This window comes from Apis mellifera, linkage group LG7, assembly GCF_003254395.2.
Source record: "Apis mellifera strain DH4 linkage group LG7, Amel_HAv3.1, whole genome shotgun sequence".
Taxonomy (NCBI): domain Eukaryota; kingdom Metazoa; phylum Arthropoda; class Insecta; order Hymenoptera; family Apidae; genus Apis; species Apis mellifera.
This window is the reverse complement of record NC_037644.1, coordinates 4,510,283-4,535,176: the sequence shown is the minus strand read 5'-3', so window position 1 is coordinate 4,535,176 and position 24,894 is coordinate 4,510,283. Positions and strand designations below refer to the sequence as shown.

General features: G+C 18.1%; 1 protein-coding gene across 10 annotated transcripts in view; it reads left to right on the top strand.

Annotated features, from left to right (window-relative positions):
- LOC411986 overlaps positions 1-24,894 on the top strand; it is a 339,481-nt gene that overhangs the window by 110,257 nt on the left and 204,330 nt on the right. For 9 of the 10 annotated variants that reach the window (XR_003305069.1, XR_003305070.1, XM_026441971.1 and 6 more), the window contains one exon: positions 18,082-18,153. The exons of the other annotated variant lie outside the window; for it this stretch is intronic. The gene's annotated coding sequence lies outside the window, so the exon portion shown is untranslated. The remainder of the gene's footprint in view (positions 1-18,081; positions 18,154-24,894) is intronic. 10 annotated transcript variants of the gene reach the window in all.

Sequence of the window (24,894 nt, the reverse complement as noted above, 5' to 3'; positions counted from 1 at the left end):
ATCGTGATATATTTGTATAAAGAGATAACAATTATATATCGTATACATAAATAAAATTCAATATAATAAACAAATTTTTGTTTATTATAAATATTTTGAAAATGAAATCGAATAAATTATATGTAGAAAATATATTATATGTAGAAAAATTGCTCAAAGAAATACTCTTTACAACATATTTCATTAATTAAAATTAATATGAATTGGCAAGTTTAATTGACAAGTTCATTTTAAGTTCGATTTTTTCTAAATTGAAACTTGAAAATATTATATTATAGTTTTGATTATATTACGTAAAATTATCTTTTTTTTATTCGTATTATTCCATTTTTTAAAAAATACTCAAATGTGAATTTGCCAATTAGCTGTTTTCTCATCAATTGTAATGAATTTGAAATATATTGTAAACATTATTTTGAATATCTTTTCTTTATATATATATTTAATGATCGATCTTAATTTTTTTTCAAGTTTATTTGCGAAAAACTTTCAATATTATTAATTGAATTATTTTATAGATATATATTATATCTATAAATATAATATACATAAGAATATATGCGACTATCATTTCTCAACTGTTTATATAAACAAGATATAATGAGTAAATATCACTATAGTCATCCACTATAGTATCCACGTATATTTTATACCGAACTTGGACATTCCATGGATCCTTCAGATACATATATTGCAACATAAATGCTAAAATATAAATATAATTATCAGATTGATTGGCTCAAATTTAAACTTCGATATAAACAATCGAAACTATTTCTGAATTTCTTACACGATGAAAATAATCAAAATAAATAATATAGTAATTATTAATTTAATAATTTAATAATTAATAATAATTTCATCATTATTAAATTTATTAAAATAAAACAATATGATTGATAATGAATTATATATTTTTATAATATTTATATAATATATATAAAATATATATAATACATAATATATTTATAATATAAAAGCAAATTTTCGTAGCTTATAATATTATCATACTCTTCCATAGAAGATTTATTTATTATACGAAAGATAAAGATTTATCGCCATATTTCCATGTATATTATTTTTTATTTTTTTCATAAATCTATAGTGAAATTGCAGCATTAATTTTAGTTTAACCTGTTTAATTACAACAGTTTTCATTTCGTTGAAAAAATAAATCTCACAAATGGTGAGAAAAAGATATTAAGATAAAGAAGAAATAATATAAAAAAAAACGTGCACTTTCGTTAAACATGCGTCGAGTTACGAACGATCTTTTAGTCGCGTCTATTTTTCCCCTTCTCTTTCCTTAGTTGTTTCACGATAAAATGCGAAGGTTCCCTGCGTGGAGAATTGCCACGTGGTGGCCTACGTAGACTAAACATGAACATGCGGTAAGAAAACTGAAGAGAAAATTGGGGTGAAGAAAAGGAAGAACTGGTTAAAAATTGGTGGTAACGCTTGTTTCCAACTAACAGAGGAAATAATTTTTTTTTATTTTTCTCAGATTACTATCCGCTTTTGTTGTTTATTGGTTTAATCTTATGATAACTTATTTGTGATAAGAAAAAAATATTTGTGATTAGAAAAAGTTTGGCAATTCTCTTATTGCTAGTGTTTTTTTGACAATTCTGTATGATGAGTTTTATTTAAGTATAACCAGAATATTTTTCTATATTTTGTTTTTTCGATGTTATTTCATATGTTATTTAAGTGCTAAAGTAATATATAATAATATAATGATAAAATTATATAATTTATAGTATTATATATACTATTAAAAGAAGTGATATAGAAATCTGAATTAGATTTTTCGAAAGTTATAAAATTATAATTTAATAGGTTTTTAATACTAATTATAAATTTTTGTTTTTAGTATTAATTCTTTCAATTTTTATTTATATTTTTGAAAGATTTAATAATTTTATCTTTTTTGTGAAATTTTAAAAAGATCTTCTAAAATCTTTTTCACACAGCAATTTATCTATTGCGATTTATAAATCCGTCCTTTCACACAACAATTCGTAAATAATCATATATAACAGATATCGATCGTATATATACATTTATAGGAGCATTTGAGATGACGATTTTCATGAAATTCGAAATTGTCATTCTGATTTCGTATAATAACCTTGGTCAACATTCATATAATAATTATACGAATTGCTTATTCGTTGAACAAGATAATATTACGAAATTAGATATGTATTGCATCCGATGAATACTTTATAATTGAATACATATCGTGATAAAAGCCTACGAGTTTATATGAAATCGAATCTTTTATTAATTTTTTTCAATATTTAAAATTAATAATAACATATATATATTACAAATATTAATTTCATTATTATAAATTTTAATATTGAAAATTTTGCTTAATTCAAATTAAATTCGCAATATTTAAATAATTTAAAAAAAATAAATTTATGCAATATATTTTGACATAAAATTTTTTTCAAATAATCTAAATTTAATAATTCTCGAAAATATGAAATATCTCTTAAGACATACAAAAATTTCCATTATAATGCACATTAAACGTAAATAATTTGTGAATATATGTAGTATTTAATATCTACTTTTGAAATTCAACATTTTTTCACATTTAAATTATTTGCATGATAAATTACATTATTTCTCACATATAAAAATTTTTATTTTTACAAACAGAATTTTTTTTCTTTGATAAACGATTTAACTTTTTTGATTCGACCAAGAAAGGATCTCGAAACAGTGTGCAACAAACTTGCGAACATGTTTATTGTACGAATCAAATACTCAGCGGTGGTTGATGTTTCTTTTTTCCTATATGTTTCTTCACCGCAAAGAGTTTAGTAGGTAAAAGATAGTACTTTTAAGCGCAGTTTCCAGAAAAGTGTCCCGGAGGCTGGTTTTTCCAATTTGTGAACTTGCAAGTTCGATGCTTCGTTTTTCTCTCTATTTTTACTTCTCTTCCTGTTTGCGGATAAAATAAAATATAATTTGATAAATGCATGAATATTTTTATAATTCTTATTTAAACTTTTGAATCCATCGTTGGATTTAATCGATATCATCCAATAATAAATAGGAAATCTTGCATTGAAAAACAGTATTCAAGATCAAAGATTTTTGGTTTATTTTTTGATTAATTTGTATTATATGTAATATTACTATTATCATTCTGCATAAAATTAAAAAATAATATGAGTAATATAAAAATACTAACAAAGAAAATGAAATATTCTTTCATGATATAAATTAAAATATTATTAATTCTAATTCGATATTTATCTGCTAACTAACTGAATATGTTTTTTGAAACATATTGAGAAATAATATAATTCCCAATATTTTTTTAAATTTCTGATTTTTAATTTCAATTTTTTAATTTATTTAATTTAATTCTTTTAATTTCTCTCTATTTGTAAATAACAAAAGTTAAATAATTTTTAATTTTGAAATATTTAAAATATTCTAATAAAAATTTATTATATTATTAAAAAATATTTATTTTTTTTATATAATTTTTTAATTTCTAAAATATACTCATTGTTTTATATATATATATTGCAATTTCATGATAGTCTATATCTACTAAAATTGATATTATAAAATTGATTTCAAATTTGATAAATTCTATATTTATATCAATTAAATATGATTGATAATATATAAAATTGATAAATTTGAAATATTTTTTATTCTCTTTTTGTTGTTATGTTTTATATTTAGTTTAACTAATGATGGATATTCGATTTCTTGCTTTGCAAATTTTCAAATAATTGCATCGTGTAAAGGCTCTATTTATTTTGCTTCAAATTATATATAATTTTAAAAAATTTAAATTGAAATTAAATATGAAGTTAAATGTATGTATATGAAATAACTTTGTTTTTATTATTATTTAACTTTATAATAAATTTTTAATATAAATCTTTAATAAATATTATTCCATATTATATGCTTAATCTTATCTAATCTAATTTATTTATATTTTTTTTATAATTTTTATATAAATATTAAATAGAAATATTTAACAAATCATTTGCTAATAATTTATAATAATATAAGTATGACTTATCTCAATAAAAATTGACTTATTTAAATAAAATATTAGATAACTTTATTTATATTATACATATACATATTTTATATATATTATAATCTTTAATATCAAATTATTTGTTTATTTATTTGAATAAATAATAATTATGAATAAAATATTTGGAAGTAATTTGTACTTTGCATGAAATAAAGTAATTTTTCTTACATTATTTGTAATAATAAATGCATGTATAAATAATTATAAACAAATAATAAATATTTGTAATAATAATGCAATATTTGAATTAATTTTTTTATTATGAAAAGTAATTTGATATTTTATTTTAAATAAAGTATATTTATTTTTATTATCATAATATTTCAATATTATTACATCTAATTTGTTATTACTTTGTACAATTTATTAAAATTCATTTAAATTATTATAAATTGATTATATTTTATTTAAATATTTATGATTAAATATAATGCTTATATTTTAAGTAAAAAATATTGAAATAATTTTGTTAAAATGAAATATTTTGTTGAAATAATTGAATTTATTTCATAGTTATAGTGATAAATACATCAATGAAAAATATTTATTAAAATATAATGTATGAAAATATTAATTAAAATAATAATAAGTTTCTAAATGTACATCAAAAATGATTATTTGAAAATAAGAAATAAATAATATTTTTTAAATTTATATTGATTATTTTATATATTATTTTTTATAATTATTATTTATAGAAAAAAAATAAATATAGAAAAATATACATTTGTTTAACAAATAAACTTCTTTATATTTTTTGATTAATTATTTTTTATTATATTTATTATATTATATTTTGAATGAATTTATGTAAAGTTTTTCTTAATTTTTCATTTATCCTGTAATATATGTATATAAATGCGAATAATAAAATACAATAAAAATTGTCTGAATAATATATCATAAAATTAATATTTAAATAATTCATTACATATAAAAAATTTTTTCGATCAATTTTTTCAAATCTATATTGAAACATGTTTAATTAAAATAATTTTTACGTATTTGTAAAATAAAATTTCAAATATACTTATATAATATATAGCATATCATTCATTATGTATTATATATTATATTTTTTTATATTTGCATTTGTATATTTGCAATTTTTTCATGTATAAAAGTTACTTATTTATATATTTATAGTCGATAAATATTCTTGATTTAAATATAATTGATTCAAAGCGACTTAAATATAACTCAAAGTTTTAAAAATAAAAACTTTTTTTAATTATTAAATATTCTTAATATTTTAATATTCTTTAAATATTTTTAATTATTTAATAAAAATAAAAAATAAAATAAAATAAATATTAATTTTACTTTAAATTACTTTTAGGAAAAATTTGAATTGACTTTTGAATCATATTTATATTATTCATATTTAACAATCTAATTTATCTAAGTTGATTTTGTGAAAAGATTTTTATTTCTTATTTTAAAAATTATTATTTATATTTATGATCTGCAATATACACATGAGAGAAGCGTTTTTATTAAAGAGAGTCTCATATTGCAATTGGCTGTTCGAAAATCAATAATTTTGCACGAATCAGTAGAGAAGAGCATTTAGAGAGCTAGTCTGTAACCTGCATTTCCGATAGAATGATTTGCTAGCAAACGATGCATTACACGCTGATACAGAGGTCCCGAATGTTCACTTTGATATGCTGTCGTGTGCGCACGCTGGTTCACAGATAATAGAAAAATGTATTATGAATTTATTATTATCTTACGTGAAGCCTATAAGAAAGGTTAACAATAACAAATTCTGAGGTGAAATGTTAATAAATTATATTGATATTGCATAGTTGATTGATAATTACAAAATTGAATCACAATAATAAATAGATAAACTGAAAAAAAAATACAAAACTACTGTTGGGATCATTTCTCGAATTACTGTTATTATTATCATTGTTATTCTTATATGATTGTTTTTATTATTGTTATCTCTACATTTGATGAATCAATAATTATCATTGTTATTCTTATATGATTGTTTTTATTATTGTTATCTCTACATTTGATGAATCAAAGTTTTTGCAGAAACTTTTTTCGTTTCAAAGATATTCAATATGAAAAAAATAATAAGTTTTAAGCTAATGAAATTTCTTTTTCTTCTTTTGTTTTGGAATAATATATTAAGATGAAATATAAATTGATCTTTCATAATTGAATAAGTAAATGAAGTTTTGTTTATTCGCAAGAAAATTGAAGAAAGAATTGTAAATGAGTTATTATATATTTTTTTCTTTAATTTGCATTATAGGAAATAATGATTATTATTAGATTTTTATTAAATTTTTATTAGATTGTTCGAGATCAATTTAATGATGTATCAATGAGACGAAAAAAACAAACATACTTAAGAAATACAGATATTTATGATGTATGTAATTTCTTCTCTCTCAATTAATTTGAATATTGTGAATTTGATTAAGTAGGATTTATTAAACTATATATATTTATATAAAATAATTTTATGAATACAACTGAATAAAAATTTGTTTTATGTAAAAATATAATATCAAATATTTTAATTACTTATATATTTTGTATATTTTTATATATTTAAATTTTTTAAATTATATATAAATATCTATTTCCATATATATTATATTAATCTTTTCAATAATTACATAAGAAAGGATATATCACACTTCGATTTCAATAATCTTGAAATATATTAAAGATATGATTTTTAAACAATTTTCTATATAATAGTATATAAATCTTATCAAGTAATCTAATTTTAGAAATATATGTAAAAATATTTTTAACACTAATATTGTAATTTTACATAATTTTCTTAAGCATTTGATTTACATTGGAATTTTTTTTTAGCTTAGGATTAATTTAGATTTATAAGATTCGAAAGATATTTTAGTTTTATAAAATATCATTTGGTAAAACTTATCACCATCGTATTTATAATATTTTCAAAATTATGATTACATCATATTTTATTAAATATATTTTTATAAAATAAAATACAAACATAAACGTATAAAAAATATTATAGTATATTACAACAATATAATTTGATAACACACGTTTAAATTTTAATATTTAAAAGATTATAAGATTTTATAGCGATTGAATTTTAATCTAACAACCAACAATAATTTAAAGATTTGAAAAATGTATGAAAAATATAATCTAAGATGAAAGTTCCATTTTATCTTTCTATGAATTATGTATATTGGTTATGCTAGATAAAAGTAAAAGTTTTATACCAGGATTGAATTGTAACGACATTCAAACTTAATATTTTAATAGCAGTTTTACTAAGCTTATATTAGATAGTGAGGTAGAGTATATAATATTAATGTGATGAAAATAGATGGTCTCATTTTATTACCATCTTGCTTTGTCTAACGTAAATTTCAATTGTTTATAATATATTTTTTATGATATTACATATTATTATAATTATAAATTTTCAAAAGTATTATGAATATATTAACATTTTATATATAATTATATAGAAAATTACATAGAAAGTTATGTAGAAAGTGAAAAAAGTGATAATATGGAATTCCAATTAATTTTTTTCAAAAATTAATGCATTAAATGATTTAAATTTAAATTTAATTTCTCATACTTTAATTCTCATACTTTTCTCTTTTCCATTTAACAGCTTTAAATAAAAAATATTTAAATAAGAAATTTTATTTTTATTTAAAAATGTATATTTTTTTCATTTGTACGTATATATACATATATATATATATATATATATATATATATATATATGTACATATGTTTGTATATGTTTTGATTGAATACAAGAAATGCAATTTAATCTGTTTTCATTATTAAGAAAACATTTTCAAGGATAGCTATTAAGTAAAATACAATGTTTATATTTTAAATTACATAATATATTATAAATATGACTATAATGTTTAAACTACATTACATTACGATCGTAAATACAATATTTGTATATATTTTAAATTTCAGATGAATATATTTGAACTATGTTCTGTCTCATTTGACATCTAGAGAACTTTTGGGAACTGAATGACAACCTTAATAATATAAAAGATGTGTATATATATATTTATCACTTGGTATTGCATACTGCTATTGTCATTTACTCAGAAACATAAAAAATATCAACATTACTTCTGAAGCGACGAATCGATAACACCAACGATAATGTTTCTTTTGATTTACTCATTTCTTCATTCAGAGTCATTTAAAATATATATATAATACATTGTTATGAATATATAGTATAACATTGAATTCATTTTGATATTAGCTACAATTTTAAAAAAATTAAAAATATATAATATATATAACCATTTGAAAAAATTGATGTGAATTTGATTTAATATTGAAAAAAAGTTTTTTTTTATTGCAATTTATAAGCGATTCAAAATTGAATATAATACATATATATGAAAAATATGAGAAGATCTTGAGGAATATATAATATGATATTCTATAAAAAATAAAAAAAAAAATTATTAAAATAATATGAATTGGGAATTGGATTTAGATTTTCCATATTATCTTGACATATAAAAATCTATAAGAATATAATCAAGATAATTAGCAGGCACATTTCCATTTAGCTAATGTTACAAATATTTTCATGAAAAAATTCAATCAAAAAATTTCATAATTTTTTATTATTACGATAAATAAATATATTATTTTTAATTATATTATTTTAAAAATAATAATAACTGTTTACAATTAAAGAAATACAGAAATTAATATATAAAAAATTAAAAAAAAACTTCCTTATTGTTCATTCAATTATTATTATATTGATTCGAACATCGTTAAAATATTAAATAATCATTTTTATAATAAGAATATCAAATAAGAATAATCATCTTTTTAAATAGAAATTAATTTTTTTAACTAATATTCATCTGATTATTATCCGTTTAATGTTGAATACTGAAAAAAAATATAATGAAAGAAACTTCATTAATTTCTATCCGAAAAGCATCATATTTTTGCAAAATTTCAATCATATTTTATTATATATTGTAAAAAATACGGTTGAACTTGTAATTTTTCTCATGGAACTTTTCTTTCTGAAAGAAGAATTTTTCTGACACATAATTTCGTAAAGTCATTGAAATATAGAAAAATTTAAAAATTAGGAACAAATTTAACAAATCAATGTAAAGATTGAAAGAAAAGACAAGTTATTTGTAAGAATGAAAAAGTGAAAAGAAAGATAAAATGAAGAAAAAAGAAGAAAAAAAGAGAACAAAAAATTGCGGCTTGTGATTAGTTTTTCCATCAATTATTTTATCAAAAAATCATCGATAAATAAATAAATTATAATATCAAGAATGATGAAGAAAAACAACTTGTTATAAATATAAAATCATGATATTACATAAATGGATTGATAAAAGATTATTTGAAAAAATGTTTACTTTCGTTATATGAGAATATTGTGATTAATACTGAAAAAATCCATTTACGAAATCCATAAACGAAATTTTAATAGAATCTGAATATTTATTAATTGATATTTTAGTGAATGATAGTTTTCGTAAATCATTCTATTACAAGTATTAAATATATATATATATATATGTATAAAATATAATATTTCTAAATAAAATAATTTAATTTAAAATAATTTTTAATTTAAAATAAATTTAATTATTATATTATTGTATTACTTATTGTATTAATAGTTATTGTATTTGCTAATATATATAAATATTGCAATAATATCGCAAAGGAAATAGCCTTGACAAATATTCGCAAACGAAATGTAAACATGTCTGTTCGCTATAAGTAATTGCGAAAATTACATAGCTTATTAGTTTACTCGCGTGACACGAATTAGTTGGAATTATTTTCAGTTAATAATTGAGTTCACGAAAATGGAACAATCTGTTTAAAAATTCATGAAAAATTTCCGTTTACATGTATGTTCTCCTCCGTTCAATCAACTCCCTGTGACGTCAATCACGACCTTTACTTAACCTGATTCGTTCATCTAGATTATTTGCATGATATTTTCAAATCGGGAAGTCTTACATTGATGTAAAATTAATTCTTATGAAATAATAAATCTTATACAGTCAATTATTCCAAGTGTTTACGTTTCTTTTTTCGAATATTGGATAACCGAAAGAATGTTAAGAATGTTGTAACCATTGTTATAGTTATATAGTTACAGAAATATTTTAAAAAAACAAAGAAAACTTGTATTTATTATTGATATTATTTTGTTATATCATTATCTTTAATTATTTAAATATATTTTCATATATTTGCAACAGAATATTATTTGCAACAGAATTCAATAAATATCATTACATCCTAAAACTTATTTTCTTATATCAAAATAATGATATATTTAATGATATTATATATAATTTAATAATGATATATTTAGGTGACTCCATTTTTATTATAACAGAAAAGGAAATTAAGAAATTGAAGAACTTATACAATAATATGAACTTACTTTTTTTCTTAAATATATAATAATATTTCAATTTTAATATGAAGCTGTCTTGCATTCAATTTTTGCATTCAATACTATTAATTATTCAATATTTTACTATATTAGCAAAAATTTATATATGTAAAAAAATTTAATGTAGATATATGAAAAAAGATATTAAGATATATAACAAACCCATCTTTTTAAAAAATATATATTTGTAGAAATGTAGAAATTTTGGTGAATTTTTATTTTGTATTTTTTTCATTCAATAATAAATTGTAGCTTAATTCACATTATACATATATTTTAAAATTATATTCTTAACATTTAATATCAAATAAAAACTATCATGATATTTTCAATATATTTTTTCCATTGAGAAATTGTTTTTAATATCTTAATATTATATTTTAATATAATGATTCATTTTGTGTTTTTTAAAGAAATTATAATTTTTGTAAAAAAAAAAATTATATATTATTTTATTTTTATTAGATATATTAGTATGTCCCATAAGTTTTTTTCTTTTTTTTAATACGAAATGAATACGTGATATTTATTGTTTAAGGTTAATTTATTGTGTTATATATGAATCGTTCTGCTCTATGACTTTCTTCCATCTTTCCATCAGAAGGCTTCATTATTTCCTTTTTCCAACATTGTTGGGGTTTATTTGCAAAATATTTTTTAAAGTGCGTTTTTATTTCATTTATGGATTGGAAACATTTATGGAAAGAATTTTTTAATAACAGGAAAAAGTAATAGACAAATGGAAGATTTAGGATACAAAATATTCGATAAAACGTCTCAATCAAATTAACAACTTTTCTCTTAGTCAATGCAATATGCGGTTTTCATTGTCATGATAGCCTCATCGATTCGCCAATTTTGGTCATTTTTCTGCTATAGTGTCTTTCAATTTATCAAGTTAATTGCAACATTTTCTAAAATTGATGGTTTCACCTTGAGAAAGGAGCTCATAAACTACACCTTTCCAATCCTATCAAATGGAGAAAAGAACTTTCTTCGGATGAAATCCAGGATTCGCGACAATTGAAAGTCTATTGTCCTTAAATCAATTGCATTTTCGATGCACATTTTAATACAAAATCCAAATCTCATCTCCAGTGACAACCCTCTTTAAAAAAAGATCTTTTTCATGTCACTGAAGAAGGAAATCGCACATAGAGATGAAGTTCATAAAGTCGATCTCTATCAATAGCTGTAGCTTCATAAACTCAAACTTTACATCGATTGATATAATCCCATTCTGATCAGATGATTATGTTGTTTTGGGAATATTAGTGATATCTACTATCTCGCATACACTATTATATCACGGATTTTCAACGTACATGACCTTGATCCATCGTTGCTGGATGGGCGCTGCAGCCTTCATTTTTCGAATCAATTGTAATGTGGTAGTCGTAATACCATTCCCGTAAACAGGACAAATCTTCTTTGTATCATTTGCATTATCTTTTTTAAAGCAATAAAGCATAACATGCCGCAAATGTTTCCTTTGGGTATTCATTGAACGGTATAGAAAGTTTTAAAAGAGACTGTGTCATCAATGAAACGTATTTTAAAAAAGCTCTGGGATGATTGAAACCGATGCCACAGCTAATAGATAAACCTGTATGTTCATATAAATATAATCAATCAAAGTCATTCCTAATTAATTATATGAATTAATAATATTTTTCATTTAATTTACAAGTATTATAAATCGATATAACTTATATATATCGATAATAACTTATATATATAATATAATTGAATCAACAAACAATCTGTAAAATTAAAATTTTATTCATTTTCTTTTACTCCATTATTAAAGTTTTACAAATTATATATAAATATAAACTTTAATTTAAATTATTTATTATATAATGAATTGCATTATTGTATTTCAATAACTTGAATTCAAAATAGCTTAACTTGTTTAAAGTGAAACATTTATCATTGATATCTTTATATTTATATGTCATATCAATTATTAATAATTATTTTAGTATTATATCCTTTCTTTTGAGTATAAGATTTATCTGAAAATAAAAAACGACAGTTTAATATTCATTAATTTTTCTTCTTTATTTTTCGATTAGAAAAATATTAATCAATATTAATAGAATATTTATATATCAACTATAATATATAAATTTTTCTTAAATCTCTTTTATTCAAAATTTTAATAAGATAAATCATAATACCATAATTTAAAAATTTTTCTTTTTCTTCAAAATTCGAATTATGTATTAAAATTTAATGTAAAATATCCAATAATTTTTCAAAAAAAAAATATTTTTCTTAATATTTGATTTATAACAAATATTTTATTTAGAACATTTTTATAATCATTTATTTCATTATTAGAAATTGTTCGATGTAATGATTATCTTTTTAAATTATTATATTCAAAATTTGATATATAATTAAAATGGCATGTGTAATAATATTTATTTTTCTATTTACATAATATACATATAATTTATACATAATATATTATAATTTTCACGATGTATGTGCATTCAAAATGGATATATTGAAAATTATTATTTAAAAAAATGTGTATAATTTGTTCATCGTGAATTTATTGCATTCTAAAAATATTGTAGAAAAAGGCTATTTGAAAATGTAATTAGTAAAGAAGTAATTTTATTGCGTTATATATAGATACATATGAAAATTATTTATAATTATACAAAGTATATATAATTATGCAAAATAATGAGAAGTCGCAAATTTAAAAAAAATTGTTTTGAAGTAAAATATAAGTATTATTTATTAAATTTTATAAAATATCTTTTTATTTTGAGCAATTAATAAATATAAGTAATATTTCATTATACAAAAATTGTAAAATACAATTAACATTTTATCGATGTTGTTTTTATGTTATGTTTTTACTTATATTATGTTTTTATGTTATGTTTTTACTTATATTTTATCATATCAAAATATAATATGGTACTTCAAAAGTTTATTTTATTGTGAAATAATATTATTGAATAGAAGAAAATAAAAATATGAATATTATATTAAAATAAAAAAATATTTTTTTTTATGTAAATTTTTATATTTAATTTTTACATAATTATTACGTAAATAATTTTTGTTTCAATATAAATAGCTACTGGACATTCAATAAATAGGACCAGTAGCAAATTAAAAATTTAAAAATTTAGATATTTTTCGTTTATATTTTCGTTTAAGAAAATGTAACCTGAATCATTATAAGTTCTTTTTATATGATAAAATGAAGTTGCGAACAAAGTTAGAAACAATAGGCATTTATTGCATTTATATCAACTTAGATTGTCGAGTTTTATATTGATTTATTATTTTATTCGGGCATTGATAATTAATAATATAAATAAAAAATAATGATTGTATTATATTTATTATTGATTAAAACATTTATATCAAAACAATTTTTGTGGATTTAATATAATTAATTTTGCTATCGAATATAACAAGATTAATTTTAATACTGTTTTCAATTGACTTATACAAATTTTAGTTTAGTGATTTTATTTAGAAAAAAATAAATAAATTTTTTGTGAAATATTTATAGATATTTAGAAATAATAAATAAAAAATATTATAAAAATTAATTTTAAGTAATGTATGAAACATATATTATAAATAATATATATAAATTATAAACTGTAAAATTATTCTAATTTATACTTTAATATTGAATTTTAATATATATTATGTTCTTATGAAATATATAATTTTTCTAATTATGATTTGGATTGTAATCTATATCATCATAATCGATATCTCATAAATAAATGTTGAGTAAAAAAAATTTATATAAAATATAAATAATAAAAGCATCTAATATCATTACTTTTTATTAAAAAATAAACGAAGTAATAATAAAATTAATATCACAAAAAATACATTGTACTTTTTATTTATTCGTAACAATGTAAACTTTATTTATAATATATTTTAATAATCACAAACATTTGATTATTAAAATAATATAGGATATTTGGAAATTCATAAATTATTCTTCGAAATAATCAATTACATTACAATATTAATTATTATTACTTAAATATTTTATTTCTAATTTTATATCCAATTTTCTTCCTTTTCATCAAGCCTATCTAATTACCAAATCAGAAAAAAAGAAACATTTTTTTTATTTCAAATTTAAATTTCTTTTTGCAAATACGAACAACATAACAAACAAATCATAAACTCATAATTTTGCAAACTTTGTAATCCGTGTCAATTTTTTGATGAGAAAACGGATCCTCACATTTTCGCAACACCAAATTTGAATTATTCGCATATATTTTTTAACTCTTGATAATTTTTAATGTTTCAAAATAGTATTTGATAAGTATATAGAAATAATGTAATTATTAATCCATAATATAAATCAATTTTTTTTTCGGATTCGCGTTAATAGTATAAGTGAATGCGAGAATCAAGAATATTTCATTAATATTAAGAATCTTAAAAGTAAAAATATAAATAGTGAAAATGTAAGGTGAAAAGGAGTAGGAAATTGATTTGTTTTTTAACAAGAATCTTCATAATTATTTTTTCGATGAAGATATATATTTATTTAAGAACGAAAATTTGTAAGTAAAAAAATATTATTCTTTTGGACAGTTAATCTGGAAAATTATTCTGAATTATTATTTATTATTATTAATTATGTAACTAGTATATGTACGAAAAATCAATAAATAACGAATTAATTTTGTTATGTATCTTAAAATTAAATATATATTTTGGAACGATTTAGCATCAAATTCAATCGTAATCTAATTCCAATGACAATTTAAAATTTTCATATATTATAATTTTATATTAATAATAATTATGTAATAATTAATATAATTTTCATAATAGAATTATATAATCATGTACATTTTATCAATAAAAATATATATTCTAGAAATTAATCCGAGTTTTTTAAAATAAATATTACTTAAAAAAAATATATAAATACGACTTTTATTCTTTAAAATATTTGCTATTATTTTTGATGACTTTGTTCCATCTTTCATTTTTAATTAACATATCTTTTCCTTATATTTGGAAATATGCACTAGATAAATAACGTTTAAACATTTAAATATATTTGGTTATAAAAATAATATAATATATATGAAAGGCTTGTCGTATTCGATTAGTAAACGATTTTTTCGAATTTATTATTATCGCAAATTGATTGGTATTAATAGTAATTTGTATTGATAATTGAAGATTGGAACAAATTGTAATAATTTTCTAATCTTATGAAATGAAATGTTGTAAATATTAAAAAAATTATAAATTATTTAATATAAAGATATTAAATTTAATATAAAGATAATAAATTTATAATAAATTTTTAGATTACATATCTATCCATTTATAGAAACAAGTACAATGCAATAATGCATCATTTATGTGCATTTAATCTAAAATTATATTTTAATAAAGTATAAATGATGTAATTTTTCATTTATACTAATTCTTAATAGCAGTATGATATAGAAAATATATAGTATATCGTTATGATATCGTATTCACATCAAAGCATCTGATATCTAACTAATATAAACTACTTGAAGTAGATTAATCGCTTATTTTTTTTACGACAAAAATTATCCTTTGCATATTGCCTATTCTTTTTTGATATAAATAGTAAAGATGTGAGATATATATATATATATAATTAATATTTCTTATAGTAGTATGGTAATAGAGTATAGTAATATCTATATATCATATGAAAAGAAAATATCATATCAAAAGATTAAAAGCTTATTTTAATAGAAGTAAGTAAACAAAATATTTATGATTGTTATTAAGATTAAAAAAGTTGTTGAATATTGTTTTATTAGTAATTGAAAGAAATTGAAGGATTAAAATGTTTTGCTGAGTATATTAATATTATTATTACTAATAAATATCTATAATTGAGAGAAATAATTGTGAATTTTATAAAAAAAAAGAACTTATTTAATTTATTTAATTCTTAATTTTCAATGTTTTTTTTATCTCAATTTTTTATTATATTTTATATATTTATTATTGTATTCATATTTATTATTCATATTCTAAACTAATTACAAATATAACAAATAGTAACAAATTATTTAGATTTATAAATCTATTTTAGAATATTTTAAAAAAATATAAAAATTAATAAATAATAAAAAGATATTTTATATAAGAAAATAATTATTTTTTAAATTCTGTATTAAATTGAAAAATCCATTTATAGCAAAATATTTCAATATTATTTTTATAAATTTTAAAAAAAATTGTAATGAAACGAAATTATATCATAAATTTTTTGTTATTTTTTTTTGTTATTACAACAAAATATAATATATATAATAAAATTATTTATAAATATATATAATAATAAAGTTTATTTATAATCTTTTTTGTTATCTTGCATAGAATTTATAAATTTGATAAATTTGCATATGAGACTATTTACTTTTCATTTTATACAATTTTTGGTTATTTGATATTATATTCACAATATTCATCGATTGTATTAATTAATTGTAGATATTTTGATTGAAATAAATAAATCTTAAATAAATAATATTGTACGTATACAAATCGAAATATTAGTTTTTAGAAACTTCAATGTGAAAAATATTTAAAAGAGTTAAAAAAGAAAAACAATTATTTTATAATATAATTTATGAATTCATTATTAATATTATCGGATTATTAAATATAGTGAAAATATATTGAAAAGCTAATTTTCAAATTATAAATACTTTTGATAATTGCTTTAATTTTTCAACAATATATTTTTATCTTATTCTTATTCATGACTACATAGATCACTATTTTCAATTTCTGGAATAAATTAAATAATAAATATTTAATAAATTTAAACAGATGTAAAAATAATCAATATTTTTATTACTATATAGAACTAAAATGCAAAGCATAATATTCTTTGATCTAAATAAAAGATATTATGCAATTATTAAAAGAAAGATTATTTTACAAAAGATTTTTATCAAATCTTTATAGAAAAGTAATACATATACTTTATATACTAATGATACATGTCAATCTTTAAAGATAAAACATAAAATTTTCAAATATCGAATTTCTAAACATAAAAATTTTAAAATCGTTGAATTTGAGAAAATATTGAATTTTCAAACAAGATAATTTTTGTTTTATTTATCATAAAATTTATTAATTGATTTATTAAATTCAAATCATTTATTTTATAATTCATTCATTTTTTTTCACAAATTTTACTTAAGAATAACCATACTACAAATAATTATTTATTATTTAAAGTTATATTTCAATTTTCAAGTTTTAAAAGTTTTTCAACAAGTATTAAAAAACTTTATTTTAAATACAACAAAACATATGAATATATTTGTCTCGCATATTAAAACGATATGTAAATTTAAGATTTTTCCTATAAAAATATAAGAATTGTCAACAGGATTTATTCAATGACAGGCATTTTAGTATTTGCATTAATTGCAAACTTCAAATCCGATAAATTTTCATAAAACATCACGATTGTCGTTTCTTTCAGAATCTACGAGCGATCTCGTCACTCCGGCGAACAGCGCGCTCTTAATCCTCTATAATCTACTGTAACATTCAGGTAACACTTCAACGTATTTATACTTGTTTCGAGTTTTTTATTTGTTGCGTTTTTTTTCGGAATGCACCAAGTAGCTGCTATTTGTCCCAAGCTTAAAATATAGTGTGATTGTTCGTTGTGATCTCGTTATTTATTATATTACTTTTTTTTTCTTTTCTTTCACGTGGTATATTGATGCAGATTTCATTCTCTGTTTCTTTTAATATATTTTATATATGCAAGTATCTTTGATTTATTTAGATATTTTTTTTATTATTTGTCTGCAATTAATTGCAATTTTATTCATGTATTTAATTAGAATTTAAATAGAATATCAATAAATTTAAATAAGATAAATATATACTTATAATTATAAAAATAAATGATCTGTATATTTGTATATTTCTCTAATATGTGATAGCATATTGAAATTATTATTATTGTTGTTGTTGTTGTTATCATTATTATCATTATTGTTATCATTATCATTATTATTATTACTATTATCATTATTGTTATCATTATTATCATTATCATCATTATAATTATCATTATTATCGTTATCGTCATCACTATTATCATTATTGTTATCATTATTATTATCGTTATCGTTATCGTTATCATTATTATTATCATTAATATCATCATTATTATCATTATTATCATAATTATCATCATCATCATCATCATCATCATCATTATTATTATCGTATACAATCATAAACAACATTTTTATATTTCAATTCAATAATTTTTTGCAATTTTTATAAAATATTGCAAAATAAGTTTTGGAAAATAGATCTTGATTCTTTAGGCATTTTTATATTTTATTTTATTTGAGATTTTACGATATTTGAATAATAATGAAAAAGAAAAGAATTATTATTAGAGAAAATATAAAAATATGCTCCTTACTTATACAAAGCTTAACTTTGATAATAAACAGAATGGAATTTAGAATCTCTCAACATAATAATATTATTGCTTATATTAAAGTTATAATTTTATTATTTTCCTAGTTATATTCTTTATTCTATCAATTTATTATAACGAATTTGTTCGAGAATAATATAAAAATATTTCCTGAATATTTGGATGTGAGTTCGAGTATCTATAAATTCGAACAATAGTAAAAATCATAATATATATATATAATTAATAATATTATATAATATATAATTGAAAATTAAAAAATATATTTCCAATATACATTTAGGATACATTTAGGATTTGTTTTACTTAAATATACAATAAAAAGACTTTTTAAAAAAAATGATATTCTTTTAAAAAAAATTTAAAAATATTAATAAAATTTAAATCTAAATTTAAAAATATAAAAAATTATTTAATATAAGAAGATGTATTATGCAATATTAATAATTTTTCTATAGATTGATATGCAGAATATGAAAATTAATTTTAATTTTTTTATATAGAATCATATAATTTATAGTATATCGTATTTTATCATATTTTATCATATTTTTTACAAAAAAAATATTAAGATTTATATTAAAAAGTCATTTTTAATATTCTTTCATTTTTTTCATAATATTTTTTCTTTAAGATATATTTTCATTCTTTTTAGATAAAACACACAACTTGTTTATGATAATATGCTAATTATTATAATACACATATGTCATATATAAAATACAAATATAGTAGTATTAAACTAATATTTGTTAATATTTTATATAAATGATAGAAAAAAAGTACAATAATTATAAAATAATATAAAAATTGATAGATAATTTAAGACAAAAATCAATTATAAAAATTTAAGATTTTTATAATTTAAAAAGTAATAAGAAAATAATAAATAATTAACAATAATTATTACATATATATATATAATATATACATAAAAAATGTAATAAATAAATAGTAAATAATTAAAAATAATAAAAGTAATAAAAAATATTATTAATAAAAAAAGTGATAACAATGTATGTAACACTTATTTAGGTTGTGTATTACTATTTTATTCTTTCATGTATTCTATATTTAAATACTTATATTTAGGTATTTAGATATTTATTCTTTTAGTATAGCTTTTTAATGGAAATAATATTAAATTTGTTATATTATTTTTTTGAAATAATATATGAAATAATAATTATGATAATATATTAATTAATTATATATTATTACTGTTATTATAATTATGAAAATTATTCAAAAATTTCTTTATTTATTTTTTTCTTTTTTATTTTTATGTATATTATGTATTATTATTATGTATATATATATATTATTATGTATATATATATATATATATATTATTATGTATATATATATATATATATATATATATATAATTAATTTATTATAATTGATACATTGCTATATTTGAAAAAAATAAAAATCAATCCAATTTAAGATGATATTTTTTTAAAGATATTAATAAATTATTTTATTTAAATTTATTTATGAATTTGATTGTCAAATATAAAATAAAAATTTAAATTAGATTAAATTAAATTAGATCTAAAAATTATTTTGAAATGAGAATTGAAATAATTCAATTTAAGGAATATTGCATAATATTACATAATATAGTACATAAAATTTATGCACTATAAGCTGTTTAAGCTGTGTATTCAATATATTTCATTATTATATTTTTTTCTAATTAACTTTGTAACTTTGATGATTTAACTATATGACTCGAAGTTGAAATTTTTAAATTCTTTTTTGATCTATACAAAAAAAATCTACAAAAAAACAAGGATTAAAAACGATATAGATACATACAAATATTATTTTTATATCGTTTAACAAATTACATGAAAAATTATCTTTCATAAAATATGCAATTTTTGAAAATAAAAATAAAATAAAATATACAAATATATAAAAATATAATAGAAAATTAATTCTGAATCTTTTAAAAGAATTCTAAAAATAATAATTACAACAAATTTTTAAATTACAAATTTATTATATTTTAGTATTAATTAATTAAAAAAAATCACAAAACAATTTTGAATTCAATTGTGGTATTTTGATTTTTCTAATTTTTATCATATTTTATATAAATAATATGAAAATTCATAATTTCCTAGAGATGTTTTTAATCTTTTTGAATCATTTCTTTTGTTAAAATAAAAATTGATTTGTTTTATTATCTCGCATGATATTTTCAATTTTCAAGCTGTCCAATTTTCCTTATTCATAAATATTCAAATTCAAACAAAAACTATAATAATTATTTTGCTTAAAAAATTAATTTGATATAAATAAAACAAAATATAATATAACGAATTATATAATTTAGAATTTTGTATATTATAGCTTAACTTATTTTAGTTTTATATTTGCTATATATTTTGAAATATAATAATATTTTGAGAAATTATATATTTGAGAAATTTATATATTTAAAATTAGTATTAATAATTCACATTATAATAAATAAAATTATTACATAATATTTTAATTTAAAGAAAAATTTAATACAAAATAATAAACATAAATAAACATAAATATTGTAAATTATAATTTTTTATATTTATAATAGAATTTTGATTTTAATGATAAAAACTGTTTGCTATATTCATTCATTATATTATGTTACATTATATTATATAATATTCTCTGGAATAAAACAAATCAACATTATCAATGCACAAATAAATCAAATACACTTCCCGTATTTGACTATTCTAATAATCTACTGAATGTTTTATTATTTGAACTAGATCTTAAAGCGATAAATGCTTTACACTTATATTTTAATTTAATATAAAAGAAAAAAATATTTTCTCTAATAATTTATTATTAAATAAATTTCCTTATCTGAACAATTAATATGAATATAAAGAATCTATTGTTGTTATAATTAGAAATATAAATATTATAAAGATAAAAAGAAACAAATTATACAAATATTCAGTTCATTTTTACAAAAATCAGTAGCGTTTTTGAAAAGAGAGGACGCAAGACACTTGCATAAACAGTAGGATCCAGGAATGGGAGAAGAAAAGAGAGAAAGATAGACAGAAAGGATTCCGTGCATCTGTAGTTGCTATTCGAGGCGGCGTACTTGAAACACCACGTAGAAGAGGACTAAAAATGGCAAGAAACGTATGCTAAACGGACTCGATTTGCATAATGAGCAATATAATTAGCACGTGTTACTGAATATGCTAAGATGACCGGCTGAGATGGGAAGATGTTATTTTTTCTCTCGCCAAAATTCTCTATGTTTTTCCTTCGAATGAGCTTCTCGCGTCTTTCTTTACAAAAGAGAAAGAAGTGAAGATGGATAAGTTTTGTCTGAGAATATATTTTACAGGCTTGTCACAAAACATTTTAACAGGAATTACACATGTAGCCCGAAATGAAAAAATGAAAAGAATCGGTTATAGAATTTTTTGTTTTTTTACAAATAAATATTTTTTTTCTTTGTATATATGAATATTTTTTTTAAAGACAGAAATATTTATAATTTAAGGAATTATAAGATATTATACATATCATGTTAATTATAAATAATAAAGTAAAATTCTGATAAGGTAAGTATAAAGTAAAATCTACAAATCTCTTCTTAATTAAAATATTCTATTTAATAGATATTTTAAAGCATCCGAAAAAATTAAAAATTAAAAATTTAAAATTTTTTATCTATCTTTGTTAAAATAAATAAATTAAAATGTTGAACATATATTATACCTATGATTTAAATATTATATATCTGATATAGATATATTGTACTATTATTAGAATTCTAGATTTTTACATATAGGCTTTAATTAATTTTAATATATATCTTCTATGATGAGAGTCCATATTTTATAAAAAAAAATTAAAAAAATAATTTTTTTTTATTTTTTTATTTGAAATTTCATTTTTCAAAAAATTAAATTTGAAAATTTTTTGATTAAAAGTGAAATTATATATTGGATAATTCCCGATTGAGTATAAATGAATTATTGATTATTATTTTATACTCTATGAAAATAAAAATATGAAATGAAAATACTGTATGAAAATAAAATTAATTTTATTTTATTTAAAAATTAGTTTTTGCAAAAGTAAATTTTTAAATTTAATTATTGTATGACTATATATTCTATCTCAATTTTATCAAAAACAAAGAAATAATAACTTTTATTTATTTTTTATTTATTTATTATTTATTAACTTTTTATATTTTTTATTTATTTTCATGTATATATGAATGATATAATAATCTTCTAATTCACTTGTAAAGAAATATTCAAATTTGGTTTTTTCAAAAATGAAAACAATGATAAAAAAAATTTTATTTTATTTTCTTTATTTTTTTATTTTTCTATAATGAATTATTCACATATATTCGATTATCTGATATATATGACATTTTAATTAATAGGAGGAAGAATTGTTAAATATTGAAAATTTAAATATTGAAAATGACAATTTTAATTTTTTATTATACGAAATAAAATTAAAATTAAATTCAACCAAAAATATAGTTTGTTTGTTATACTTGATGACTATAATTTATACCAGGAATGACTCACATTCACTGGTGAAGGAAAGAAGTTAAAATATTATTTAACTATGAAGATATAATTAAATAATTAGATAAGAGAATTAATTTGATATTTTTAAATCTAATACATAAAAACATAGAAAAAATATTATAGTATTTATATAAATAAATATACCTTATAGAATATAGTATTCTTCAACCTAATCAATTTGTGGTGATAATTTCATTAAAATTTTATTAAAAATTATTTAAAAAATTATATTAAAAAATATTTAATATTTATTAATATTTTTAAATAACGTTATAAAATGCGATTTTTAGATTTGGTTTTAAATTAATGCAACGATAAAAAATTATTGTCTATATATTTAAAATAATATAATCCATAATATTTTAATTTCTATTTTTATGTTTAATAATATTTTTAGAACATTTCTTTCTTTCTAAATAAATAAAAAATTATAGTAAATCAAAATATGTTATTTTTTTCAAATAAATTAAATTTTTCATTTTTCATTTTAACGATTTTGATATGCATAATAACGATTACGATAACATACATATAATTAGTTTTAAAATCACAAATTCAAATGAAAAAAATTTATTATAATAATATATATATAATATACAATATATTATATATATTATTATAAAATAAACATTACTTAATATTTCATTTAATTGCATAATTCGATATTCATTAGATAAGAATTGTATTTATTTAAACTATTTCATTTTTGAAGTTTATATCCAACAATAAATACATTATGATTTATGCAATTAAATGTATAATATAAACAAATAATGTATAATATAAATGAATTTTGAAATTTTAATGTTATAATTTATAAATACAATTCACATATCAAAAAAAATTAAAAGTAGAAATTGAAATTTCGGCTTAGAATTAGACGCGGTCGACTGCGAAGTTTTCAACGGAAGAACAATTTCGAAACGTATTATTAAGTTGATGTATGGCTTTTTTGTGAACGAACGCTCAAAGTATTCTCAGCAGTATAGTTTTGATAGTAGTGATCTTAATATAGGCTCAATATTTAGTTTATGAATTAAAGAAAGATTTATCTTAATACGTATTCGTAATTCATTAAAATTTGTGAATTTATTTAAAATCTTCTTTGTAAGGTAAAATGTTTAAAATATTCATTTTTTTTAAATTTATTGTAATATTTTATAGTTTGTAATTTTTAATTAAAATCATCAATTTTTTAAATAATTTAATTATAAAGTGATTAAGTTACTGCTTTTTTATAAAAATTTAA